At 40.9% G+C, this 26,761-nt stretch overlaps 24 non-coding genes across 24 annotated transcripts; 12 read left to right on the top strand and 12 right to left on the bottom strand.

The window, feature by feature from the left end:
• The first annotated feature begins 771 nt into the window (after positions 1–771).
• trnaw-cca (transfer RNA tryptophan (anticodon CCA)) lies at positions 772–843 on the top strand. Its single transcript has one exon. It is a non-coding gene; the product is annotated as a tRNA-Trp (tRNA).
• Positions 844–1,781: 938 nt separating this feature from the next.
• trnan-guu (transfer RNA asparagine (anticodon GUU)) lies at positions 1,782–1,855 on the top strand. The gene has a single exon. It is a non-coding gene; the product is annotated as a tRNA-Asn (tRNA).
• Positions 1,856–1,990: 135 nt separating this feature from the next.
• trnaf-gaa (transfer RNA phenylalanine (anticodon GAA)) lies at positions 1,991–2,063 on the bottom strand. Its single transcript has one exon. It is a non-coding gene; the product is annotated as a tRNA-Phe (tRNA).
• Positions 2,064–3,444: 1,381 nt separating this feature from the next.
• LOC131699773 (small nucleolar RNA U3) lies at positions 3,445–3,651 on the bottom strand. The gene has a single exon (XR_009308309.1). It is a non-coding gene; the product is annotated as a small nucleolar RNA U3 (small nucleolar RNA).
• A 2,708-nt stretch (positions 3,652–6,359) lies between these two features.
• Positions 6,360–6,433, top strand: trnan-guu (transfer RNA asparagine (anticodon GUU)). The gene has a single exon. It is a non-coding gene; the product is annotated as a tRNA-Asn (tRNA).
• A 135-nt stretch (positions 6,434–6,568) lies between these two features.
• Positions 6,569–6,641, bottom strand: trnaf-gaa (transfer RNA phenylalanine (anticodon GAA)). Its single transcript has one exon. It is a non-coding gene; the product is annotated as a tRNA-Phe (tRNA).
• Positions 6,642–8,022: 1,381 nt separating this feature from the next.
• LOC131699772 (small nucleolar RNA U3) lies at positions 8,023–8,229 on the bottom strand. Its single transcript, XR_009308308.1, has one exon. It is a non-coding gene; the product is annotated as a small nucleolar RNA U3 (small nucleolar RNA).
• Positions 8,230–9,927: 1,698 nt separating this feature from the next.
• On the top strand, positions 9,928–9,999 carry trnaw-cca (transfer RNA tryptophan (anticodon CCA)). The gene has a single exon. It is a non-coding gene; the product is annotated as a tRNA-Trp (tRNA).
• A 936-nt stretch (positions 10,000–10,935) lies between these two features.
• On the top strand, positions 10,936–11,009 carry trnan-guu (transfer RNA asparagine (anticodon GUU)). Its single transcript has one exon. It is a non-coding gene; the product is annotated as a tRNA-Asn (tRNA).
• Positions 11,010–11,144: 135 nt separating this feature from the next.
• Positions 11,145–11,217, bottom strand: trnaf-gaa (transfer RNA phenylalanine (anticodon GAA)). The gene has a single exon. It is a non-coding gene; the product is annotated as a tRNA-Phe (tRNA).
• Positions 11,218–12,598: 1,381 nt separating this feature from the next.
• On the bottom strand, positions 12,599–12,805 carry LOC131699771 (small nucleolar RNA U3). Its single transcript, XR_009308307.1, has one exon. It is a non-coding gene; the product is annotated as a small nucleolar RNA U3 (small nucleolar RNA).
• Positions 12,806–14,504: 1,699 nt separating this feature from the next.
• Positions 14,505–14,576, top strand: trnaw-cca (transfer RNA tryptophan (anticodon CCA)). The gene has a single exon. It is a non-coding gene; the product is annotated as a tRNA-Trp (tRNA).
• A 935-nt stretch (positions 14,577–15,511) lies between these two features.
• Positions 15,512–15,585, top strand: trnan-guu (transfer RNA asparagine (anticodon GUU)). The gene has a single exon. It is a non-coding gene; the product is annotated as a tRNA-Asn (tRNA).
• A 135-nt stretch (positions 15,586–15,720) lies between these two features.
• trnaf-gaa (transfer RNA phenylalanine (anticodon GAA)) lies at positions 15,721–15,793 on the bottom strand. The gene has a single exon. It is a non-coding gene; the product is annotated as a tRNA-Phe (tRNA).
• A 1,381-nt stretch (positions 15,794–17,174) lies between these two features.
• Positions 17,175–17,381, bottom strand: LOC131699770 (small nucleolar RNA U3). The gene has a single exon (XR_009308306.1). It is a non-coding gene; the product is annotated as a small nucleolar RNA U3 (small nucleolar RNA).
• A 1,003-nt stretch (positions 17,382–18,384) lies between these two features.
• On the top strand, positions 18,385–18,457 carry trnav-uac (transfer RNA valine (anticodon UAC)). The gene has a single exon. It is a non-coding gene; the product is annotated as a tRNA-Val (tRNA).
• A 623-nt stretch (positions 18,458–19,080) lies between these two features.
• On the top strand, positions 19,081–19,152 carry trnaw-cca (transfer RNA tryptophan (anticodon CCA)). Its single transcript has one exon. It is a non-coding gene; the product is annotated as a tRNA-Trp (tRNA).
• Positions 19,153–20,089: 937 nt separating this feature from the next.
• On the top strand, positions 20,090–20,163 carry trnan-guu (transfer RNA asparagine (anticodon GUU)). Its single transcript has one exon. It is a non-coding gene; the product is annotated as a tRNA-Asn (tRNA).
• Positions 20,164–20,298: 135 nt separating this feature from the next.
• trnaf-gaa (transfer RNA phenylalanine (anticodon GAA)) lies at positions 20,299–20,371 on the bottom strand. The gene has a single exon. It is a non-coding gene; the product is annotated as a tRNA-Phe (tRNA).
• Positions 20,372–21,752: 1,381 nt separating this feature from the next.
• On the bottom strand, positions 21,753–21,959 carry LOC131699769 (small nucleolar RNA U3). Its single transcript, XR_009308305.1, has one exon. It is a non-coding gene; the product is annotated as a small nucleolar RNA U3 (small nucleolar RNA).
• A 985-nt stretch (positions 21,960–22,944) lies between these two features.
• On the top strand, positions 22,945–23,017 carry trnav-uac (transfer RNA valine (anticodon UAC)). The gene has a single exon. It is a non-coding gene; the product is annotated as a tRNA-Val (tRNA).
• A 1,632-nt stretch (positions 23,018–24,649) lies between these two features.
• trnan-guu (transfer RNA asparagine (anticodon GUU)) lies at positions 24,650–24,723 on the top strand. Its single transcript has one exon. It is a non-coding gene; the product is annotated as a tRNA-Asn (tRNA).
• A 135-nt stretch (positions 24,724–24,858) lies between these two features.
• trnaf-gaa (transfer RNA phenylalanine (anticodon GAA)) lies at positions 24,859–24,931 on the bottom strand. Its single transcript has one exon. It is a non-coding gene; the product is annotated as a tRNA-Phe (tRNA).
• Positions 24,932–26,312: 1,381 nt separating this feature from the next.
• On the bottom strand, positions 26,313–26,519 carry LOC131699768 (small nucleolar RNA U3). Its single transcript, XR_009308304.1, has one exon. It is a non-coding gene; the product is annotated as a small nucleolar RNA U3 (small nucleolar RNA).
• Positions 26,520–26,761: the final 242 nt, after the last annotated feature.

Raw genomic sequence — 26,761 nt, 5'->3', positions numbered from 1 at the left:
GGTCTGATAAATGACATTGTAATTATTTGAGATGCATGTAGACAATAATGTAGGAGCACCGACACAGTCCTGCCTAGGTTCCATAGTGTAGTGATTATCACGTCTGCTTTACACGCAGAAAGCCCTGGGTTATATCCCCTGTGGAACCATTGCCGCATGTTTTTAAATTATATTAATCCCTGGTCAAGACAAAGTCTCTCTGGGGTTGGCCGATCATTAAATTGCGGGTGTAAGGTCCTGGTCTCCCATCGTATAAGCAAGACAGTTTATTCACAAATAATTACATACACTTTTATTTATGTTTCTTTTGTTGATAAATTAACCCAATACATTATTGCATTCCGCCACGTCATTAGATGAGCAAAGCCTCTTTGTGCCAGTGCGCATTCAGAGGAGACGCGCTGAGAGAATCCTTCTTCTGTGTCACTCAGTACTGCCAGCTTCCCCCGTTGATGATATATTGCTCAGCATAGCTGCTTTCCAAGAATTTGAACCGAAACGATTCCCAGCCAGTACAACTGTGTTTATGCCTACGTTTCAATTAATGAACATTATAAAAGCAAATCGCATTGTTTTATGTTTTCTTTACTTTTAAAGCTGAGAATCAAACACACTTCCGACAGCCTCATAGCCCTGCTGGCTACGAACACCTATTGACGGCTGTTTCCCATGACGCTTGAATGTTTTCCTAGTATGAGCGTCGGCATTACCATGCGTTTGGCATGCTTGCTGTGCACTCTAGCATTCCATAACAAGGACAAAAATTCCCAGGACTTCGTGGCGCAACGGTAGCGCCTCTGACTCCAGATCAGACGGTTACGTGTTCAAATCACGTCGAGGTCAAGTTCTTTGTTTCTATTCCACACTATTTCATCTTTTAACGTGTTTGGATTTCAATGTTTCCGGGCGTTTATTTATACAGTTTAGCCTACACAACATATTGATTGTATAGCGATCAAACAGAGGTATGGTATTAACAATACAAACTAACTTGAGACAGCCTAGCCGTTAAAGCATACCTTAAGATTGTCGTGTGATACAAAAGCAAGTATTATCATTTTTGATTGTTCAATTTATTTTTGAATTTGCAAATGGCAACTACATTGCCAATAAAAAAATAAATAAAATATTGAACAATCTGAATCGCTCTTATCAAGCAGCGATTGTAGCCTATGAGAATCGCTGCCACAAGACAAGGAGCGAGAAGTAGCGGGATCGATGCCCGCATTCTCCAAATAGTTTTAATATATCTACGTATTCTGTCCCAATGGATCATGGAGAGAAATACAAAGTGTGACAATTCTTTGTAACAGAGAAGCCCGCCCTATATGTATTTTAAAGCACAGTCTGTTAATTTGTAACATTCCCCAAACTGAAAAAGTGCGCCCTCCGTCGTATGTCTTCCGAGAAGCACAAAGGGAGATTTAATGTATTTTTTTAGCAATGGATCACGCCTCATTTGCATTGCCTGCCTTCCTCCTTTGCAGTGTAAAGTATGTCAAATGTGTTCTTAAAATCTGATGAAGATTCTCATTTGAACCGTAAGTATTTGGTTTCCATTGTAGCTATTTACACACACTGCTGTGTTGGACCCCCAGTGTGTTATCTAACAAAATGACGTATGTTGTGCTGCCATAATGGATTACATAGACTTTCCTGCCCCGTGTTGCTTTCTTGTTAGCTGTGGTTTCAGGTTCGGCTGAGTTCTGCTCCCTCGATCAGGTTCTGCAGCATCTCGCCTTGCTAATCACTCCCGTATGCTTTAGCGGTCGAGCAGGTTGGTCTCTGTGGCGCAATCGGTTAGCGCGTTCGGCTGTTAACCGGAAGGTTGGTGGTTCAAGCCCACCCAGGGACGATGCTTTTTGAATTTCTTAATCACATTAGAAAATGGCACTAGTACGTTGTTATTTCCTCCAATTACAATGAAGAAAAAAATGTGCTCTGTTTTTAGTTCAAAATAATATAAAACAAAACAAAATGTCTTGGTGCTTGCCGAAACCCGGGATCGAACCAGGGACCATTAGATCTTCAGTCTAACGCTCTACCAGCTGAGCTATTTCGGCTTGACAGGACTGCGTTTTCGAGATAGCATTCTTTTTGTCACACCATAAACAACCTAATAGACAAATGCACTTTACAAATGCATTTTGAAACACTTAAGTTTTCTCCCAAATGCGGTTCTCAACAAATGGTTTAGCTTTTGTTCTACTCCTTCCAGAGTAAGACCAAATGGCAAACATCTAGGAAACAGGTAAAGACTGCAACCGGCTGCCTGAATGTGCAGCGCTTGAACTGCCTCAACAAACGCTTAGCTCTACAACGCGTACATTGAAAGTCTATTAACATCTTCAACACAATCATCTGTGTTCCAATAGCGTTTAATCCACAGGGTGATCAATAAAGTGACTGCTGGCTTTGTTAAACAAACAAGACGTTTTCAAGATTCACGCTATGTCTTAACAAGCACAATAGGATAGAGGAACATAAGAACATAAGAAAGTTTCCAAACGAGAGGAGGCCATTCAGCCCATCTTGCTCGTTTGGTAGTTAGTAGCTTATTGATCCCAGACTCTCATCAAGCAGCTTCTTGAAGGATCCCAGGGTGTCAGCTTCAACATTACTGGGGAGTTGGTTCCAGACCCTCACAATTCTCTGTGTAAAAAAGTGCCTCCTATTTTCTGTTTTGAATGCCCCTTTATGTAATCTCCATTTGTGACCGCTGGTCCTTGTTTCTTTTTTCATGTCAAAAAAGAAGTCCCCTGGGTCGACATTGTCTCTACCTTTTAGGATGTTGAATGTCTGAATCAGATCGCCGCGTAGTCTTTTTTGTTCAAGACTGAATAGATTCAGTTCTTTTAGCCTGTCTGCATACAACATGCCTTTTAAACCTGGGATATTTCTGGTTGCTCTTCTTTGCACTCTTTCTAGAGCAGCAATATCCTTTTTGTAGAGAGGTGATCAGAACTGATCACAATATTCTAGGTAAGGTCTTACTAATGCATTGTAAAGTTTTACAATTGGATCGTGGTCTCAGGCTGGGATGCGGACCATTGAGAACAGTACAAACGATCTATTACTGGATGTGGCTTACATGAGAAATGCCCTCGTTTAACATGCTAGGATGATCGACTTCGGCATTCTCCAACTGCTGTTTACATTTTCTAACACTGTTACGAGGACGAATACAAAGTTTGACGCTTTCCTTGTAAGTGGGGGTAAACACAAGTTATTTTCAGATGTAATGCCTTTTTTTAAGCTCAATCTAGTCCTGCGTAGTGCAAATAACATGCCTATATTTTTATATTAGTCAAGCCCTACTTAAAGTGTTCTTAAATTGTTTTAACATTAGCAATGATCCATTTGAAATGTGCTTATTGATTTAAACAACTGAACAATTTTAGGCTTGATGGTTTCTTTTTTCCGCGTTTCTACCAGTATGAGATACGCACTCAAAATGTGTCCCCTTCCTTCAACAATCCACCGACTGAAGATTGGAGTGGTCATCAGTAGCAGCGAGCAGGTGCCCAAAAACAACACTCATTGTCAGCTCGTTGCTGAGAAGAAAAGACTCCCGCTCCTCCTGGGGGATACCGAGACCAATCCCTTCAAAACATGTTTCACTCTAGAAATGATCCTTGCAAATATAGTCTTAACTTGTATTGGCAGACCGTCACCCCCAACTAGCAAGCTCAATTCATGTGATACAACGACTGGGCAAAAACGAGGTGTTACATTAACAATACAAACTAACTTGAGACAGCCAAGCCGTTAAAGCACACGTTAAGTTTGTCGTGTGATACAAAAGCAAGTTTTATCATTTTTGCATTGCCTGTCTCGTCAAACAAGCTCGAGCCACAGCACACAGCGCTGCTGCAGCGGGACATAGAGGTGGATTTTAAAGCGACTGAATCAACGAGCTTGAGACTACTTTTTGAAGAAATTGAAAGCATACATCTAGTCGAAATATTTTCTATTTTGTTAATGAATTTATTTTTTGAATTTGCAAATCAGTTCAGTTTATATTTTAGAAAAACTACTTTGCTAACAGAAGAAAAACAGGCTAGCAGAGGATGGTTTCGATCCATCGACCTCTGGGTTATGGGCCCAGCACGCTTCCGCTGCGCCACTCTGCTACAGTTGCCTCTAGACTGAATTACCAAGCGGAAGAAAAAAAAAAAACTGAACTCATCGTTTTAACCAGACACACGGCAGTGGCCGGGCCGAACCATAGAAACGTTGCAAATCAGAGAGATCCGTTTTCTTTTCTCCAAAATACCTTATGGAAAGTATGCAGCTTTTCTGCCCACTTTGATCACGGGCAGTTTTATCCCCCAGTTTCGGCTGCCAATTCCAATATTCCGTCTCTCTAAAGCATCGTAAATCGTGGAAAGCACTCTTTGTTTAAAATTACACTGAAGACTTCTTTTGTTCGACCAGGCTTACAATGAGATATTGTCTTGTTTTTAAGTAGAATTTGTGAATCGCATATGGGGCGCTATAGAAAATATTTAAGATTCATTGATTTAATGTTAGCCTGCGTTCGGTCTGGGAAGTTTAATTTTTAAAGACAACGCCGAAGGGTCTGATAAATGACATTGTAATTATTTGAGATGCATGTAGACAATAATGTAGGAGCACCGACACAGTCCTGCCTAGGTTCCATAGTGTAGTGATTATCACGTCTGCTTTACACGCAGAAAGCCCTGGGTTATATCCCCTGTGGAACCATTGCCGCATGTTTTTAAATTATATTAATCCCTGGTCAAGACAAAGTCTCTCTGGGGTTGGCCGGTCATTAAATTGCGGGTGTAAGGTCCTGGTCTCCCATCGTATAAGCAAGACAGTTTATTCACAAATAATTACATACACTTTTATTTATGTTTCTTTTGTTGATAAATTAACCCAATACATTATTGCATTCCGCCACGTCATTAGATGAGCAAAGCCTCTTTGTGCCAGTGTGCATTCAGAGGAGACGCGCTGAGAGAATCCTTCTTCTGTGTCACTCAGTACTGCCAGCTTTCCCCCGTTGGTGATATATTGCTCAGCATAGCTGCTTTCCAAGAATTTGAACCGAAACGATTCCCAGCCAGTACAACTGTGTTTATGCCTACGTTTCAATTAATGAACATTATAAAAGCAAATCGCATTGTTTTATGTTTTCTTTACTTTTAAAGCTGAGAATCAAACACACTTCCGACAGCTTCATAGCCCTGCTGGCTACGAACACCTATTGACGGCTGTTTCCCATGACGCTTGAATGTTTTCCTAGTATGAGCGTCGGCATTACCATGCGTTTGGCATGCTTGCTGTGCACTCTAGCATTCCATAACAAGGACAAAAATTCCCAGGACTTCGTGGCACAACGGTAGCGCCTCTGACTCCAGATCAGAAGGTTACGTGTTTAAATCACGTCGAGGTCAAGTTCTTTGTTTCTATTCCACACTATTTCATCTTTTAACGTGTTTGGATTTCAATGTTTCCGGGCGTTTATTTATACAGTTTAGCCTACACAACATATTGATTGTATAGCGATCAAACAGAGGTATGGTATTAACAATACAAACTAACTTGAGACAGCCTAGCCGTTAAAGCATACCTTAAGATTGTCGTGTGATACAAAAGCAAGTATTATCATTTTTGATTGTTCAATTTATTTTTGAATTTGCAAATGGCAACTACATTGCCAATAAAAAAAAAAAAAATATTGAACAATTTGAATCGCTCTTATCAAGCAGCGATTGTAGCCTATGAGAATCGCTGCCACAAGACAAGGAGCGAGAAGTAGCGGGATCGATGCCCGCATTCTCCAAATAGTTTTAATGTATCTACGTATTCTGTCCCAATGGATCATGGAGAGAAATACAAAGTGTGACAATTCTTTGTAACAGAGAAGCCCGCCCTATATGTATTTTAAAGCACAGTCTGCTAATTTGTAACATTCCCCAAACTGAAAAAGTGCGCCCTCCGTCGTATGTCTTCCGAGAAGCACAAAGGGAGATTTCATGTATTTTTTTAGCAATGGATCACACCTCATTTGCATTGCCTGCCTTCCTCCTTTGCAGTGTAAAGTATGTCAAATGTGTTCTTAAAATCTGATGAAGATTCTCATTTGAACCGTAAGTATTTGGTTTCCATTGTAGCTATTTACACACACTGCTGTGTTGGACCCCCAGTGTGTTATCTAACAAAATGACGTATGTTGTGCTGCCATAATGGATTACATAGACTTTCCTGTCCCGTGTTGCTTTCTTGTTAGCTGTGGTTTCAGGTTCGGCTGAGTTCTGCTCCCTCGATCAGGTTCTGCAGCATCTCGCCTTGCTAATCACTCCCGTATGCTTTAGCGGTCGAGCAGGTTGGTCTCTGTGGCGCAATCGGTTAGCGCGTTCGGCTGTTAACCGGAAGGTTGGTGGTTCAAGCCCACCCTGGGACGATGCTTTTTGAATTTCTTAATCACATTAGAAAATGGCACTAGTACGTTGTTATTTCCTCCAATTACAATGAAGAAAAAAATGTGCTCTGTTTTTAGTTCAAAATAATATAAAACAAAACAAAATGTCTTGGTGCTTGCCGAAACCCGGGATCGAACCAGGGACCTTTAGATCTTCAGTCTAACGCTCTCCCAACTGAGCTATATCGGCTTGACAGGACTGCGTTTTCGAGATAGCATTCTTTTTGTCACACCATAAACAACCTAATAGACAAATGCACTTTACAAATGCATTTTGAAACACTTAAGTTTTCTCCCAAATGCGGTTCTCAACAAATGGTTTAGCTTTTGTTCTACTCCTTCCAGAGTAAGACCAAATGGCAAACATCTAGGAAACAGGTAAAGACTGCAACCGGCTGCCTGAATGTGCAGCGCTTGAACTGCCTCAACAAACGCTTAGCTCTACAACGCGTACATTGAAAGTCTATTAACATCTTCAACACAATCATCTGTGTTCCAATAGCGTTTAATCCACAGGGTGATCAATAAAGTGACTGCTGGCTTTGTTAAACAAACAAGACGTTTTCAAAATTCACGCTATGTCTTAACAAGCACAATAGGATAGAGGAACATAAGAACATAAGAAAGTTTCCAAACGAGAGGAGGCCATTCAGCCCATCTTGCTCGTTTGGTAGTTAGTAGCTTATTGATCCCAGACTCTCATCAAGCAGCTTCTTGAAGGATCCCAGGGTGTCAGCTTCAACATTACTGGGGAGTTGGTTCCAGACCCTCACAATTCTCTGTGTAAAAAAGTGCCTCCTATTTTCTGTTTTGAATGCCCCTTTATGTAATCTCCATTTGTGACCGCTGGTCCTTGTTTCTTTTTTCATGTCAAAAAAGAAGTCCCCTGGGTCGACATTGTCTCTACCTTTTAGGATGTTGAATGTCTGAATCAGATCGCCGCGTAGTCTTTTTTGTTCAAGACTGAATAGATTCAGTTCTTTTAGCCTGTCTGCATACAACATGCCTTTTAAACCTGGGATATTTCTGGTTGCTCTTCTTTGCACTCTTTCTAGAGCAGCAATATCCTTTTTGTAGAGAGGTGATCAGAACTGATCACAATATTCTAGGTAAGGTCTTACTAATGCATTGTAAAGTTTTACAATTGGATCGTGGTCTCAGGCTGGGATGCGGACCATTGAGAACAGTACAAACGATCTATTACTGGATGTGGCTTACATGAGAAATGCCCTCGTTTAACATGCTAGGATGATCGACTTCGGCATTCTCCAACTGCTGTTTACATTTTCTAACACTGTTACGAGGACGAATACAAAGTTTGACGCTTTCCTTGTAAGTGGGGGTAAACACAAGTTATTTTCAGATGTAATGCCTTTTTTTAAGCTCAATCTAGTCCTGCGTAGTGCAAATAACATGCCTATATTTTTATATTAGTCAAGCCCTACTTAAAGTGTTCTTAAATTGTTTTAACATTAGCAATGATCCATTTGAAATGTGCTTATTGATTTAAACAACTGAACAATTTTAGGCTTGATGGTTTCTTTTTTCCGCGTTTCTACCAGTTTGAGATACGCACTCAAAATGTGTCCCCTTCCTTCAACAATCCACCGACTGAAGATTGGAGTGGTCATCAGTAGCAGCGAGCAGGTGCCCAAAAACAACACTCATTGTCAGCTCGTTGCTGAGAAGAAAAGACTCCCGCTCCTCCTGGGGGATACCGAGACCAATCCCTTCAAAACATGTTTCACTCTAGAAATGATCCTTGCAAATATAGTCTTAACTTGTATTGGCAGACCGTCACCCCCAACTGGCAAGCTCAATTCATGTGATACAACGACTGGGCAAAAACGAGGTGTTACATTAACAATACAAACTAACTTGAGACAGCCAAGCCGTTAAAGCATACGTTAAGTTTGTCGTGTGATACAAAAGCAAGTTTTATCATTTTTGCATTGCCTGTCTCGTCAAACAAGCTCGAGCCACAGCACACAGCGCTGCTGCAGCGGGACATAGAGGTGGATTTTAAAGCGACTGAATCAACGAGCTTGAGACTACTTTTTGAAGAAATTGAAAGCATACATCTAGTCGAAATATTTTCTATTTTGTTAATGAATTTATTTTTTGAATTTGCAAATCAGTTCAGTTTATATTTTAGAAAAACTACTTTGCTAACAGAAGAAAAACAGGCTAGCAGAGGATGGTTTCGATCCATCGACCTCTGGGTTATGGGCCCAGCACGCTTCCGCTGCGCCACTCTGCTACAGTTGCCTCAAGTCTGAATTACCAAGCGGAAGAAAAAAAAAAAAGAACTCATCGTTTTAACCAGACACACGGCAGTGGCCGGGCCGAACCATAGAAACGTTGCAAATCAGAGAGATCCGTTTTCTTTTCTCCAAAATACCTTATGGAAAGTATGCAGCTTTTCTGCCCACTTTGATCACGGGCAGTTTTATCCCCCAGTTTCGGCTGCCAATTCCAATATTCCGTCTCTCTAAAGCATCGTAAATCGTGGAAAGCACTCTTGGTTTAAAATTACACTGAAGACTTCTTTTGTTCGACCAGGCTTACAATGAGATATTGTCTTGTTTTTAAGTAGATTTTGTGAATCGCATATGGGGCGCTATAGAAAATATTTAAGATTCATTGATTTAATGTTAGCCTGCGTTCGGTCTGGGAAGTTTAATTTTTAAAGACAACGCCGAAGGGTCTGATAAATGACATTGTAATTATTTGAGATGCATGTAGACAATAATGTAGGAGCACCGACACAGTCCTGCCTAGGTTCCATAGTGTAGTGATTATCACGTCCGCTTTACACGCAGAAAGCCCTGGGTTATATCCCCTGTGGAACCATTGCCGCATGTTTTTAAATTATATTAATCCCTGGTCAAGACAAAGTCTCTCTGGGGTTGGCCGATCATTAAATTGCGGGTGTAAGGACCTGGTCTCCCATCGTATAAGCAAGACAGTTTATTCACAAATAATTACATACACTTTTATTTATGTTTCTTTTGTTGATAAATTAACCCAATACATTATTGCATTCCGCCACGTCATTAGATGAGCAAAGCCTCTTTGTGCCAGTGCGCATTCAGAGGAGACGCGCTGAGAGAATCCTTCTTCTGTGTCACTCAGTACTGCCAGCTTTCCCCCGTTGGTGATATATTGCTCAGCATAGCTGCTTTCCAAGAATTTGAACCGAAACGATTCCCAGCCAGTACAACTGTGTTTATGCCTACGTTTCAATTAATGAACATTATAAAAGCAAATCGCATTGTTTTATGTTTTCTTTACTTTTAAAGCTGAGAATCAAACACACTTCCGACAGCTTCATAGCCCTGCTGGCTACGAACACCTATTGACGGCTGTTTCCCATGACGCTTGAATGTTTTCCTAGTATGAGCGTCGGCATTACCATGCGTTTGGCATGCTTGCTGTGCACTCTAGCATTCCATAACAAGGACAAAAATTCCCAGGACTTCGTGGCGCAACGGTAGCGCCTCTGACTCCAGATCAGAAGGTTACGTGTTTAAATCACGTCGAGGTCAAGTTCTTTGTTTCTATTCCACACTATTTCATCTTTTAACGTGTTTGGATTTCAATGTTTCCGGGCGTTTATTTATACAGTTTAGCCTACACAACATATTGATTGTATAGCGATCAAACAGAGGTATGGTATTAACAATACAAACTAACTTGAGACAGCCTAGCCGTTAAAGCATACCTTAAGATTGTCGTGTGATACAAAAGCAAGTATTATCATTTTTGATTGTTCAATTTATTTTTGAATTTGCAAATGGCAACTACATTGCCAATAAAAAAAAGAAAAATATTGAACAATCTGAATCGCTCTTATCAAGCAGCGATTGTAGCCTATGAGAATCGCTGCCACAAGACAAGGAGCGAGAAGTAGCGGGATCGATGCCCGCATTCTCCAAATAGTTTTAATGTATCTACGTATTCTGTCCCAATGGATCATGGAGAGAAATCCAAAGTGTGACAATTCTTTGTAACAGAGAAGCCCGCCCTATATGTATTTTAAAGCACAGTCTGCTAATTTGTAACATTCCCCAAACTGAAAAAGTGCGCCCTCCGTCGTATGTCTTCCGAGAAGCACAAAGGGAGATTTAATGTATTTTTTTAGCAATGGATCACGCCTCATTTGCATTGCCTGCCTTCCTCCTTTGCAGTGTAAAGTATGTCAAATGTGTTCTTAAAATCTGATGAAGATTCTCATTTGAACCGTAAGTATTTGGTTTCCATTGTAGCTATTTACACACACTGCTGTGTTGGACCCCCAGTGTGTTATCTAACAAAATGACGTATGTTGTGCTGCCATAATGGATTACATAGACTTTCCTGCCCCGTGTTGCTTTCTTGTTAGCTGTGGTTTCAGGTTCGGCTGAGTTCTGCTCCCTCGATCAGGTTCTGCAGCATCTCGCCTTGCTAATCACTCCCGTATGCTTTAGCGGTCGAGCAGGTTGGTCTCTGTGGCGCAATCGGTTAGCGCGTTCGGCTGTTAACCGGAAGGTTGGTGGTTCAAGCCCACCCAGGGACAATGCTTTTTGAATTTCTTAATCACATTAGAAAATGGCACTAGTACGTTGTTATTTCCTCCAATTACAATGAAGAAAAAAATGTGCTCTGTTTTTAGTTCAAAATAATATAAAACAAAACAAAATGTCTTGGTGCTTGCCGAAACCCGGGATCGAACCAGGGACCTTTAGATCTTCAGTCTAACGCTCTCCCAACTGAGCTATTTCAGCTTGACAGGACTGCGTTTTCGAGATAGCATTCTTTTTGTCACACCATAAACAACCTAATAGACAAATGCACTTTACAAATGCATTTTGAAACACTTAAGTTTTCTCCCAAATGCGGTTCTCAACAAATGGTTTAGCTTTTGTTCTACTCCTTCCAGAGTAAGACCAAATGGCAAACATCTAGGAAACAGGTAAAGACTGCAACCGGCTGCCTGAATGTGCAGCGCTTGAACTGCCTCAACAAACGCTTAGCTCTACAACGCGTACATTGAAAGTCTATTAACATCTTCAACACAATCATCTGTGTTCCAATAGCGTTTAATCCACAGGGTGATCAATAAAGTGACTGCTGGCTTTGTTAAACAAACAAGACGTTTTCAAGATTCACGCTATGTCTTAACAAGCACAATAGGATAGAGGAACATAAGAACATAAGAAAGTTTCCAAACGAGAGGAGGCCATTCAGCCCATCTTGCTCGTTTGGTAGTTAGTAGCTTATTGATCCCAGACTCTCATCAAGCAGCTTCTTGAAGGATCCCAGGGTGTCAGCTTCAACATTACTGGGGAGTTGGTTCCAGACCCTCACAATTCTCTGTGTAAAAAAGTGCCTCCTATTTTCTGTTTTGAATGCCCCTTTATGTAATCTCCATTTGTGACCGCTGGTCCTTGTTTCTTTTTTCATGTCAAAAAAGAAGTCCCCTGGGTCGACATTGTCTCTACCTTTTAGGATGTTGAATGTCTGAATCAGATCGCCGCGTAGTCTTTTTTGTTCAAGACTGAATAGATTCAGTTCTTTTAGCCTGTCTGCATACAACATGCCTTTTAAACCTGGGATATTTCTGGTTGCTCTTCTTTGCACTCTTTCTAGAGCAGCAATATCCTTTTTGTAGAGAGGTGATCAGAACTGATCACAATATTCTAGGTAAGGTCTTACTAATGCATTGTAAAGTTTTACAATTGGATCGTGGTCTCAGGCTGGGATGCGGACCATTGAGAACAGTACAAACGATCTATTACTGGATGTGGCTTACATGAGAAATGCCCTCGTTTAACATGCTAGGATGATCGACTTCGGCATTCTCCAACTGCTGTTTACATTTTCTAACACTGTTACGAGGACGAATACAAAGTTTGACGCTTTCCTTGTAAGTGGGGGTAAACACAAGTTATTTTCAGATGTAATGCCTTTTTTTAAGCTCAATCTAGTCCTGCGTAGTGCAAATAACATGCCTATATTTTTATATTAGTCAAGCCCTACTTAAAGTGTTCTTAAATTGTTTTAACATTAGCAATGATCCATTTGAAATGTGCTTATTGATTTAAACAACTGAACAATTTTAGGCTTGATGGTTTCTTTTTTCCGCGTTTCTACCAGTATGAGATACGCACTCAAAATGTGTCCCCTTCCTTCAACAATCCACCGACTGAAGATTGGAGTGGTCATCAGTAGCAGCGAGCAGGTGCCCAAAAACAACACTCATTGTCAGCTCGTTGCTGAGAAGAAAAGACTCCCGCTCCTCCTGGGGGATACCGAGACCAATCCCTTCAAAACATGTTTCACTCTAGAAATGATCCTTGCAAATATAGTCTTAACTTGTATTGGCAGACCGTCACCCCCAACTGGCAAGCTCAATTCATGTGATACAACGACTGGGCAAAAACGAGGTGTTACATTAACAATACAAACTAACTTGAGACAGCCAAGCCGTTAAAGCATACGTTAAGTTTGTCGTGTGATACAAAAGCAAGTTTTATCATTTTTGCATTGCCTGTCTCGTCAAACAAGCTCGAGCCACAGCACACAGCGCTGCTGCAGCGGGACATAGAGGTGGATTTTAAAGCGACTGAATCAACGAGCTTGAGACTACTTTTTGAAGAAATTTAAAGCATACATCTAGTCGAAATATTTTCTATTTTGTTAATGAATTTATTTTTTGAATTTGCAAATCAGTTCAGTTTATATTTTAGAAAAACTACTTTGCTAACAGAAGAAAAACAGGCTAGCAGAGGATGGTTTCGATCCATCGACCTCTGGGTTATAGGCCCAGCATGCTTCCGCTGCGCCACTCTGCTACAGTTGCCTCAAGACTGAATTACCAAGCGGAAGAAAAAAAAAAACTGAACTCATCGTTTTAACCAGACACACGGCAGTGGCCGGGCCGAACCATAGAAACGTTGCAAATCAGAGAGATCCGTTTTCTTTTCTCCAAAATACCTTATGGAAAGTATGCAGCTTTTCTGCCCACTTTGATCACGGGCAGTTTTATCCCCCAGTTTCGGCTGCCAATTCCAATATTCCGTCTCTCTAAAGCATCGTAAATCGTGGAAAGCACTCTTTGTTTAAAATTACACTGAAGACTTCTTTTGTTCGACCAGGCTTACAATGAGATATTGTCTTGTTTTTAAGTAGATTTTGTGAATCGCATATGGGGCGCTATAGAAAATATTTAAGATTCATTGATTTAATGTTAGCCTGCGTTCGGTCTGGGAAGTTTAATTTTTAAAGACAACGCCGAAGGGTCTGATAAATGACATTGTAATTATTTGAGATGCATGTAGACAATAATGTAGGAGCACCGACACAGTCCTACCTAGGTTACATAGTGTAGTGATTATCACGTCTGCTTTACATGCAGAAGGCCCTGGGTTCTATCCCCTGTGGAACCATTGCCGCATGTTTTTAAATTATATTAATCCCTGGTCAAGACAAAGTCTCTCTGGGGTTGGCCGGTCATTAAATTGCGGGTGTAAGGTCCTGGTCTCCCATTGTATAAGCAAGACAGTTTATTCACAAATAATTACATACACTTTTATTTATGTTTCTTTTGTTGATAAATTAACCCAATACATTATTGCATTCCGCCACGTCATTAGATGAGCAAAGCCTCTTTGTGCCAGTGCGCATTCAGAGGAGACGCGCTGAGAGAATCCTTCTTCTGTGTCACTCAGTACTGCCAGCTTTCCCCCGTTGGTGATATATTGCTCAGCATAGCTGCTTTCCAAGAATTTGAACCGAAACGATTCCCAGCCAGTACAACTGTGTTTATGCCTACGTTTCAATTAATGAACATTATAAAAGCAAATCGCATTGTTTTATGTTTTCTTTACTTTTAAAGCTGAGAATCAAACACACTTCCGACAGCTTCATAGCCCTGCTGGCTACGAACACCTATTGACGGCTGTTTCCCATGACGCTTGAATGTTTTCCTAGTATGAGCGTCGGCATTACCATGCGTTTGGCATGCTTGCTGTGCACTCTAGCATTCCATAACAAGGACAAAAATTCCCAGGACTTCGTGGCGCAACGGTAGCGCCTCTGACTCCAGATCAGAAGGTTACGTGTTCAAATCACGTTGAGGTCAAGTTCTTTGTTTCTATTCCACACTATTTCATCTTTTAACGTGTTTGGATTTCAATGTTTCCGGGCGTTTATTTATACAGTTTAGCCTACACAACATATTGATTGTATAGCGATCAAACAGAGGTATGGTATTAACAATACAAACTAACTTGAGACAGCCTAGCCGTTAAAGCATACCTTAAGATTGTCGTGTGATACAAAAGCAAGTATTATCATTTTTGATTGTTCAATTTATTTTTGAATTTGCAAATGGCAACTACTTTGCCAATAAAAAAAAAAAAATATTGAACAATCTGAATCGCTCTTATCAAGCAGCGATTGTAGCCTATGAGAATCGATGCCACAAGACAAGGAGCGAGAAGTAGCGGGATCGATGCCCGCATTCTCCAAATAGTTTTAATGTATCTACGTATTCTGTCCCAATGGATCATGGAGAGAAATACAAAGTGTGACAATTCTTTGTAACAGAGAAGCCCGCCCTATATGTATTTTAAAGCACAGTCTGCTAATTTGTAACATTACCCAAACTGAAAAAGTGCACCCTCCGTCGTATGTCTTCCGAGAAGCACAAAGGGAGATTTAATGTATTTTTTTAGCAATGGATCACGCCTCATTTGCATTGCCTGCCTTCCTCCTTTGCAGTGTAAAGTATGTCAAATGTGTTCTTAAAATCTGATGAAGATTCTCATTTGAACCGTAAGTATTTGGTTTCCATTGTAGCTATTTACACACACTGCTGTGTTGGACCCCCAGTGTGTTATCTAACAAAATGACGTATGTTGTGCTGCCATAATGGATTACATAGACTTTCCTGCCCCGTGTTGCTTTCTTGTTAGCTGTGGTTTCAGGTTCGGCTGAGTTCTGCTCCCTCGATCAGGTTCTGCAGCATCTCGCCTTGCTAATCACTCCCGTATGCTTTAGCGGTCGAGCAGGTTGGTCTCTGTGGCGCAATCGGTTAGCGCGTTCGGCTGTTAACCGGAAGGTTGGTGGTTCAAGCCCACCCAGGGACGATGCTTTTTGAATTTCTTAATCACATTAGAAAATGGCACTAGTACGTTGTTATTTCCTCCAATTACAATGAAGAAAAAAATGTGCTCTGTTTTTAGTTCAAAATAATATAAAACAAAACAAAATGTCTTATTGCTTGCCGAAACCCGGGATCGAACCAGGGACCTTTAGATCTTCAGTCTAACGCTCTCCCAACTGAGCTATTTCGGCTTGACAGGACTGCGTTTTCGAGATAGCGTTCTTTTTGTCACACCATAAACAACCTAATAGACAAATGCACTTTACAAATGCATTTTGAAACACTTAAGTTTTCTCCCAAATGCGGTTCTCAACAAATGGTTTAGCTTTTGTTCTACTCCTTCCAGAGTAAGACCAAATGGCAAACATCTAGGAAACAGGTAAAGACTGCAACCGGCTGCCTGAATGTGCAGCGCTTGAACTGCCTCAACAAACGCTTAGCTCTACAACGCGTACATTGAAAGTCTATTAACATCTTCAACACAATCATCTGTGTTCCAATAGCATTTAATCCACAGGGTGATCAATAAAGTGACTGCTGGCTTTGTTAAACAAACAAGACGTTTTCAAGATTCACGCTATGTCTTAACAAGCACAATAGGATAGAGGAACATAAGAACATAAGAAAGTTTCCAAACGAGAGGAGGCCATTCAGCCCATCTTGCTCGTTTGGTAGTTAGTAGCTTATTGATCCCAGACTCTCATCAAGCAGCTTCTTGAAGGATCCCAGGGTGTCAGCTTCAACATTACTGGGGAGTTGGTTCCAGACCCTCACAATTCTCTGTGTAAAAAAGTGCCTCCTATTTTCTGTTTTGAATGCCCCTTTATGTAATCTCCATTTGTGACCGCTGGTCCTTGTTTCTTTTTTCATGTCAAAAAAGAAGTCCCCTGGGTCGACATTGTCTCTACCTTTTAGGATGTTGAATGTCTGAATCAGATCGCCGCGTAGTCTTTTTTGTTCAAGACTGAATAGATTCAGTTCTTTTAGCCTGTCTGCATACAACATGCCTTTTAAACCTGGGATATTTCTGGTTGCTCTTCTTTGCACTCTTTCTAGAGCAGCAATATCCTTTTTGTAGAGAGGTGATCAGAACTGATCACAATATTCTAGGTAAGGTCTTACTAATGCATTGTAAAGTTTTACAATTGGATCGTGGTCTCAGGCTGGGATGCGGACCATTGAGAACAGTACAAACGATCTATTACTGGATGTGGCTTACATGAGAAATGCCCTCGTTTAACATGCTAGGATGATCGACTTCGGCATTCTCCAACTGCTGTTTACATTTTCTAACACTGTTACGAGGACGAATACAAAGTTTGACGCTTTCCTTGTAAGTGGGGGTAAACACAAGTTATTTTCAGATGTAATGCCTTTTTTTAAGCTCAATCTAGTCCTGCGTAGTGCAAATAACATGCCTATATTTTTATATTAGTCAAGCCCTGCTTAAAGTGTTCTTAAATTGTTTTAACATTAGCAATGATCCATTTGAAATGTGCTTATTGATTTAAACAACTGAACAATTTTAGGCTTGATGGTTTCTTTTTTCCGCGTTTCTACCAGTATGAGATACGCACTCAAAATGTGTCCCCTTCCTTCAACAATCCACCGACTGAAGATTGGAGTGGTCATCAGTAGCAGCGAGCAGGTGCCCAAAAACAACACTCATTGTCAGCTCGTTGCTGAGAAGAAAAGACTCCCGCTCCTCCTGGGGGATACCGAGACCAATCCCTTCAAAACATGTTTCACTCTAGAAATGATCCTTGCAAATATAGTCTTAACTTGTATTGGCAGACCGTCACCCCCAACTAGCAAGCTCAATTCATGTGATACAACGACTGGGCAAAAACGAGGTGTTACATTAACAATACAAACTAACTTGAGACAGCCAAGCCGTTAAAGCATACGTTAAGTTTGTCGTGTGATACAAAAGCAAGTTTTATCATTTTTGCATTGCCTGTCTCGTCAAACAAGCTCGAGCCACAGCACACAGCGCTGCTGCAGCGGGACATAGAGGTGGATTTTAAAGCGACTGAATCAACGAGCTTGAGACTACTTTTTGAAGAAATTGAAAGCATACATCTAGTCGAAATATTTTCTATTTTGTTAATGAATTTATTTTTTGAATTTGCAAATCAGTTCAGTTTATATTTTAGAAAAACTACTTTGCTAACAGAAGAAAAACAGGCTAGCAGAGGATGGTTTCGATCCATCGACCTCTGGGTTATGGGCCCAGCACGCTTCCGCTGCGCCACTCTGCTACAGTTGCCTCAAGACTGAATTACCAAGCGGAAGAAAAAAAAAAACTGAACTCATCGTTTTAACCAGACACACGGCAGTGGCCGGGCCGAACCATAGAAACGTTGCAAATCAGAGAGATCCGTTTTCTTTTCTCCAAAATACCTTATGGAAAGTATGCAGCTTTTCTGCCCACTTTGATCACGGGCAGTTTTATCCCCCAGTTTTGGCTGCCAATTCCAATATTCCGTCTCTCTAAAGCATCGTAAATCGTGGAAAGCACTCTTTGTTTAAAATTACACTGAAGACTTCTTTTGTTCGACCAGGCTTACAATGAGATATTGTCTTGTTTTTAAGTAGATTTTGTGAATCGCATATGGGGCGCTATAGAAAATATTTAAGATTCATTGATTTAATGTTAGCCTGCGTTCGGTCTGGGAAGTTTAATTTTTAAAGACAACGCCGAAGGGTCTGATAAATGACATTGTAATTATTTGAGATGCATGTAGACAATAATGTAGGAGCACCGACACAGTCCTTCCTAGGTTCCATAGTGTAGTGATTATCACGTCTGCTTTACACGCAGAAGGCCCTGGGTTCTATCCCCTGTGGAACCATTGCCGCATGTTTTTAAATTATATTAATCCCTGGTCAAGACAAAGTCTCTCTGGGGTTGGCCGGTCATTAAATTGCTGGTGTAAGGTCCTGGTCTCCCATCGTATAAGCAAGACAGTTTATTCACAAATAATTACATACACTTTTATTTATGTTTCTTTTGTTGATAAATTAACCCAATACATTATTGCATTCCGCCACGTCATTAGATGAGCAAAGCCTCTTTGTGCCAGTGCGCATTCAGAGGAGACGCGCTGAGAGAATCCTTCTTCTGTGTCACTCAGTACTGCCAGCTTTCCCCCGTTGGTGATATATTGCTCAGCATAGCTGCTTTCCAAGAATTTGAACCGAAACGATTCCCAGCCAGTACAACTGTGTTTATGCCTACGTTTCAATTAATGAACATTATAAAAGCAAATCGCATTGTTTTATGTTTTCTTTACTTTTAAAGCTGAGAATCAAACACACTTCCGACAGCTTCATAGCCCTGCTGGCTACGAACACCTATTGACGGCTGTTTCCCATGACGTTTGAATGTTTTCCTAGTATGAGCGTCGGCATTACCATGCGTTTGGCATGCTTGCTGTGCACTCTAGCATTCCATAACAAGGACAAAAATTCCCAGGACTTCGTGGCGCAACGGTAGCGCCTCTGACTCCAAATCAGAAGGTTATGTGTTCAAATCACGTCGAGGTCAAGTTCTTTGTTTCTATTCCACACTATTTCATCTTTTAACGTGTTTGGATTTCAATGTTTCCGGGCGTTTATTTATACAGTTTAGCCTACACAACATATTGATTGTATAGCGATCAAACAGAGGTATGGTATTAACAATACAAACTAACTTGAGACAGCCTAGCCGTTAAAGCATACCTTAAGATTGTCGTGTGATACAAAAGCAAGTATTATCATTTTTGATTGTTCAATTTATTTTTGAATTTGCAAATGGCAACTACATTGCCAATAATAAAAAAAAAAAATATTGAACAATCTGAATCGCTCTTATCAAGCAGCGATTGTAGCCTATGAGAATCGCTGCCACAAGACAAGGAGCGAGAAGTAGCGGGATCGATGCCCGCATTCTCCAAATAGTTTTAATGTATCTACGTATTCTGTCCCAATGGATCATGGAGAGAAATACAAAGTGTGACAATTCTTTGTAACAGAGAAGCCCGCCCTATATGTATTTTAAAGCACAGTCTGCTAATTTGTAACATTCCCCAAACTGAAAAAGTGCGCCCTCCGTCGTATGTCTTCCGAGAAGCACAAAGGGAGATTTCATGTATTTTTTTAGCAATGGATCACGCCTCATTTGCATTGCCTGCCTTCCTCCTTTGCAGTGTAAAGTATGTCAAATGTGTTCTTAAAATCTGATGAAGATTCTCATTTGAACCGTAAGTATTTGGTTTCCATTGTAGCTATTTACACACACTGCTGTGTTGGACCCCCAGTGTGTTATCTAACAAAATGACGTATGTTGTGCTGCCATAATGGATTACATAGACTTTCCTGCCCCGTGTTGCTTTCTTGTTAGCTGTGGTTTCAGGTTCGGCTGAGTTCTGCTCCCTCGATCAGGTTCTGCAGCATCTCGCCTTGCTAATCACTCCCGTATGCTTTAGCGGTCGAGCAGGTTGGTCTCTGTGGCGCAATCGGTTAGCGCGTTCGGCTGTTAACCGGAAGGTTGGTGGTTCAAGCCCACCCAGGGACGATGCTTTTTGAATTTCTTAATCACATTAGAAAATGGCACTAGTACGTTGTTATTTCCTCCAATTACAATGAAGAAAAAAATGTGCTCTGTTTTTAGTTCAAAATAATATAAAACAAAACAAAATGTCTTGGTGCTTGCCGAAACCCGGGATCGAACCAGGGACCTTTAGATCTTCAGTCTAACGCTCTCCCAACTGAGCTATTTCGGCTTGACAGGACTGCGTTTTCGAGATAGCATTCTTTTTGTCACACCATAAACAACCTAATAGACAAATGCACTTTACAAATGCATTTTGAAACACTTAAGTTTTCTCCCAAATGCGGTTCTCAACAAATGGTTTAGCTTTTGTTCTACTCCTTCCAGAGTAAGACCAAATGGCAAACATCTAGGAAACAGGTAAAGACTGCAACCGGCTGCCTGAATGTGCAGCGCTTGAACTGCCTCAACAAACGCTTAGCTCTACAACGCGTACATTGAAAGTCTATTAACATCTTCAACACAATCATCTGTGTTCCAATAGCGTTTAATCCACAGGGTGATCAATAAAGTGACTGCTGGCTTTGTTAAACAAACAAGACGTTTTCAAGATTCACGCTATGTCTTAACAAGCACAATAGGATAGAGGAACATAAGAACATAAGAAAGTTTCCAAACGAGAGGAGGCCATTCAGCCCATCTTGCTCGTTTGGTAGTTAGTAGCTTATTGATCCCAGACTCTCATCAAGCAGCTTCTTGAAGGATCCCAGGGTGTCAGCTTCAACATTACTGGGGAGTTGGTTCCAGACCCTCACAATTCTCTGTGTAAAAAAGTGCCTCCTATTTTCTGTTTTGAATGCCCCTTTATGTAATCTCCATTTGTGACCGCTGGTCCTTGTTTCTTTTTTCATGTCAAAAAAGAAGTCCCCTGGGTCGACATTGTCTCTACCTTTTAGGATGTTGAATGTCTGAATCAGATCGCCGCGTAGTCTTTTTTGTTCAAGACTGAATAGATTCAGTTCTTTTAGCCTGTCTGCATACAACATGCCTTTTAAACCTGGGATATTTCTGGTTGCTCTTCTTTGCACTCTTTCTAGAGCAGCAAAATCCTTTTTGTAGAGAGGTGATCAGAACTGATCACAATATTCTAGGTAAGGTCTTACTAATGCATTGTAAAGTTTTACAATTGGATCGTGGTCTCAGGCTGGGATGCGGACCATTGAGAACAGTACAAACGATCTATTACTGGATGTGGCTTACATGAGAAATGCCCTCGTTTAACATGCTAGGATGATCGACTTCGGCATTCTCCAACTGCTGTTTACATTTTCTAACACTGTTACGAGGACGAATACAAAGTTTGACGCTTTCCTTGTAAGTGGGGGTAAACACAAGTTATTTTCAGATGTAATGCCTTTTTTTAAGCTCAATCTAGTCCTGCGTAGTGCAAATAACATGCCTCTATTTTTATATTAGTCAAGCCCTACTTAAAGTGTTCTTAAATTGTTTTAACATTAGCAATGATCCATTTGAAATGTGCTTATTGATTTAAACAACTGAACAATTTTAGGCTTGATGGTTTCTTTTTTCCGCGTTTCTACCAGTATGAGATACGCACTCAAAATGTGTCCCCTTCCTTCAACAATCCACCGACTGAAGATTGGAGTGGTCATCAGTAGCAGCGAGCAGGTGCCCAAAAACAACACTCATTGTCAGCTCGTTGCTGAGAAGAAAAGACTCCCGCTCCTCCTGGGGGATACCGAGACCAATCCCTTCAAAACATGTTTCACTCTAGAAATGATCCTTGCAAATATAGTCTTAACTTGTATTGGCAGACCGTCACCCCCAACTAGCAAGCTCAATTCATGTGATACAACGACTGGGCAAAAACGAGGTGTTACATTAACAATACAAACTAACTTGAGACAGCCAAGCCGTTAAAGCATACGTTAAGTTTGTCGTGTGATACAAAAGCAAGTTTTATCATTTTTGCATTGCCTGTCTCGTCAAACAAGCTCGAGCCACAGCGGGACATAGAGGTGGATTTTAAAGCGACTGAATCAACGAGCTTGAGACTACTTTTTGAAGAAATTGAAAGCATACATCTAGTCGAAATATTTTCTATTTTGTTAATGAATTTATTTTTTGAATTTGCAAATCAGTTCAGTTTATATTTTAGAAAAACTACTTTGCTAACAGAAGAAAAACAGGCTAGCAGAGGATGGTTTCGATCCAGCGACCGCTGGGTTACGGGCCCAGCACGCTTCCGCTGCGCCACTCTGCTACAGTTGCCTCAAGACTGAATTACCAAGCGGAAGAAAAAAAAAAACTGAACTCATCGGTTTAACCAGACACACGGCAGTGGCCGGGCCGAACCATAGAAACGTTGCAAATCAGAGAGATCCGTTTTCTTTTCTCCAAAATACCTTATGGAAAGTATGCAGCTTTTCTGCCCACTTTGATCACGGGCAGTTTTATCCCCCAGTTTCGGCTGCCAATTCCAATATTCCGTCTCTCTAAAGCATCGTAAATCGTGGAAAGCACTCTTTGTTTAAAATTACACTGAAGACTTATTTTGTTCGACCAGGCTTACAATGAGATATTGTCTTGTTTTTAAGTAGAATTTGTGAATCGCATATGGGGCGCTATAGAAAATATTTAAGATTCATTGATTTAATGTTAGCCTGCGTTCGGTCTGGGAAGTTTAATTTTTAAAGACAACGCCGAAGGGTCTGATAAATGACATTGTAATTATTTGAGATGCATGTAGACAATAATGTAGGAGCACCGACACAGTCCTGCCTAGGTTCCATAGTGTAGTGATTATCACGTCTGCTTTACACGTAGAAGGCCCTGGGTTCTATCCCCTGTGGAACCATTGCCGTATGTTTTTAAATTATATTAAGCCCTGGTCAAGACAAAGTCTCTCTGGGGTTGGCCGATCATTAAATTGCGGGTGTAAGGTCCTGGTCTCCCATCGTATAAGCAAGACAGTTTATTCACAAATAATTACATACACTTTTATTTATGTTTCTTTTGTTGATAAATTAACCCAATACATTATTGCATTCCGCCACGTCATTAGATGAGCAAAGCCTCTTTGTGCCAGTGCGCATTCAGAGGAGACGCGCTGAGAGAATCCTTCTTCTGTGTCACTCAGTACTGCCAGCTTTCCCCCGTTGGTGATATATTGCTCAGCATAGCTGCTTTCCAAGAATTTGAACCGAAACGATTCCCAGCCAGTACAACTGTGTTTATGCCTACGTTTCAATTAATGAACATTATAAAAGCAAATCGCATTGTTTTATGTTTTCTTTACTTTTAAAGCTGAGAATCAAACACACTTCCGACAGCTTCATAGCCCTGCTGGCTACGAACACCTATTGACGGCTGTTTCCCATGACGCTTGAATGTTTTCCTAGTATGAGCGTCGGCATTACCATGCGTTTGGCATGCTTGCTGTGCACTCTAGCATTCCATAACAAGGACAAAAATTCCCAGGACTTCGTGGCGCAACGGTAGCGCCTCTGACTCCAGATCTGAAGGTTACGTGTTCAAATCACGTTGAGGTCAAGTTCTTTGTTTCTATTCCACACTATTTCATCTTTTAACGTGTTTGGATTTCAATGTTTCCGGGCGTTTATTTATACAGTTTAGCCTACACAACATATTGATTGTATAGCGATCAAACAGAGGTATGGTATTAACAATACAAACTAACTTGAGACAGCCTAGCCATTAAAGCATACCTTAAGATTGTCGTGTGATACAAAAGCAAGTATTATCATTTTTGATTGTTCAATTTATTTTTGAATTTGCAAATGGCAACTACATTGCCAATAAAAAAAAAAAAAAATATTGAACAATCTGAATCGCTCTTATCAAGCAGCGATTGTAGCCTATGAGAATCGCTGCCACAAGACAAGGAGCGAGAAGTAGCGGGATCGATGCCCGCATTCTCCAAATAGTTTTAATGTATCTACGTATTCTGTCCCAATGGATCATGGAGAGAAATACAAAGTGTGACAATTCTTTGTAACAGAGAAGCCCGCCCTATATGTATTTTAAAGCACAGTCTGCTAATTTGTAACATTCCCCAAACTGAAAAAGTGCGCCCTCCGTCGTATGTCTTCCGAGAAGCACAAAGGGAGATTTAATGTATTTTTTTAGCAATGGATCACGCCTCATTTGCATTGCCTTCCTTCCTCCTTTGCAGTGTAAAGTATGTCAAATGTGTTCTTTAAATCTGATGAAGATTCTCATTTGAACCGTAAGTATTTGGTTTCCATTGTAGCTATTTACACACACTGCTGTGTTGGACCCCCAGTGTGTTATCTAACAAAATGACGTATGTTGTGCTGCCATAATGGATTACATAGACTTTCCTGCCCCGTGTTGCTTTCTTGTTAGCTGTGGTTTCAGGTTCGGCTGAGTTCTGCTCCCTCGATCAGGTTCTGCAGCATCTCGCCTTGCTAATCACTCCCGTATGCTTTAGCGGTCGAGCAGGTTGGTCTCTGTGGCGCAATCGGTTAGCGCGTTCGGCTGTTAACCGGAAGGTTGGTGGTTCAAGCCCACCCAGGGACGATGCTTTTTGAATTTCTTAATCACATTAGAAAATGGCACTAGTACGTTGTTATTTCCTCCAATTACAATGAAGAAAAAAATGTGCTCTGTTTTTAGTTCAAAATAATATAAAACAAAACAAAATGTCTTGGTGCTTGCCGAAACCCGGGATCGAACCAGGGACCTTTAGATCTTCAGTCTAACGCTCTCCCAACTGAGCTATTTCGGCTTGACAGGACTGCGTTTTCGAGATAGCATTCTTTTTGTCACACCATAAACAACCTAATAGACAAATGCACTTTACAAATGCATTTTGAAACACTTAAGTTTTCTCCCAAATGCGGTTCTCAACAAATGGTTTAGCTTTTGTTCTACTCCTTCCAGAGTAAGACCAAATGGCAAACATCTAGGAAACAGGTAAAGACTGCAACCGGCTGCCTGAATGTGCAGCGCTTGAACTGCCTCAACAAACGCTTAGCTCTACAACGCGTACATTGAAAGTCTATTAACATCTTCAACACAATCATCTGTGTTCCAATAGCGTTTAATCCACAGGGTGATCAATAAAGTGACTGCTGGCTTTGTTAAACAAACAAGACGTTTTCAAGATTCACGCTATGTCTTAACAAGCACAATAGGATAGAGGAACATAAGAACATAAGAAAGTTTCCAAACGAGAGGAGGCCATTCAGCCCATCTTGCTCGTTTGGTAGTTAGTAGCTTATTGATCCCAGACTCTCATCAAGCAGCTTCTTGAAGGATCCCAGGGTGTCAGCTTCAACATTACTGGGGAGTTGGTTCCAGACCCTCACAATTCTCTGTGTAAAAAAGTGCCTCCTATTTTCTGTTTTGAATGCCCCTTTATGTAATCTCCATTTGTGACCGCTGGTCCTTGTTTCTTTTTTCATGTCAAAAAAGAAGTCCCCTGGGTCGACATTGTCTCTACCTTTTAGGATGTTGAATGTCTGAATCAGATCGCCGCGTAGTCTTTTTTGTTCAAGACTGAATAGATTCAGTTCTTTTAGCCTGTCTGCATACAACATGCCTTTTAAACCTGGGATATTTCTGGTTGCTCTTCTTTGCACTCTTTCTAGAGCAGCAATATCCTTTTTGTAGAGAGGTGATCAGAACTGATCACAATATTCTAGGTAAGGTCTTACTAATGCATTGTAAAGTTTTACAATTGGATCGTGGTCTCAGGCTGGGATGCGGACCATTGAGAACAGTACAAACGATCTATTACTGGATGTGGCTTACATGAGAAATGCCCTCGTTTAACATGCTAGGATGATCGACTTCGGCATTCTCCAACTGCTGTTTACATTTTCTAACACTGTTACGAGGACGAATACAAAGTTTGACGCTTTCCTTGTAAGTGGGGGTAAACACAAGTTATTTTCAGATGTAATGCCTTTTTTTAAGCTCAATCTAGTCCTGCGTAGTGCAAATAACATGCCTATATTTTTATATTAGTCAAGCCCTACTTAAAGTGTTCTTAAATTGTTTTAACATTAGCAATGATCCATTTGAAATGTGCTTATTGATTTAAACAACTGAACAATTTTAGGCTTGATGGTTTCTTTTTTCCGCGTTTCTACCAGTATGAGATACGCACTCAAAATGTGTCCCCTTCCTTCAACAATCCACCGACTGAAGATTGGAGTGGTCATCAGTAGCAGCGAGCAGGTGCCCAAAAACAACACTCATTGTCAGCTCGTTGCTGAGAAGAAAAGACTCCCGCTCCTCCTGGGGGATACCGAGACCAATCCCTTCAAAACATGTTTCACTCTAGAAATGATCCTTGCAAATATAGTCTTAACTTGTATTGGCAGACCGTCACCCCCAACTAGCAAGCTCAATTCATGTGATACAACGACTGGGCAAAAACGAGGTGCTACATTAACAATACAAACTAACTTGAGACAGCCAAGCCGTTAAAGCATACGTTAAGTTTGTCGTGTGATACAAAAGCAAGTTTTATCATTTTTGCATTGCCTGTCTCGTCAAACAAGCTCGAGCCACAGCACACAGCGCTGCTGCAGCGGGACATAGAGGTGGA

Source organism: Acipenser ruthenus, chromosome 23, assembly GCF_902713425.1.
Source record: "Acipenser ruthenus chromosome 23, fAciRut3.2 maternal haplotype, whole genome shotgun sequence".
NCBI classification, from domain to species: Eukaryota; Metazoa; Chordata; class Actinopteri; order Acipenseriformes; family Acipenseridae; genus Acipenser; species Acipenser ruthenus.
The sequence above is the reverse complement of the archived record's forward strand: the minus strand, read 5'-3'. Positions and strand labels throughout refer to the sequence as shown.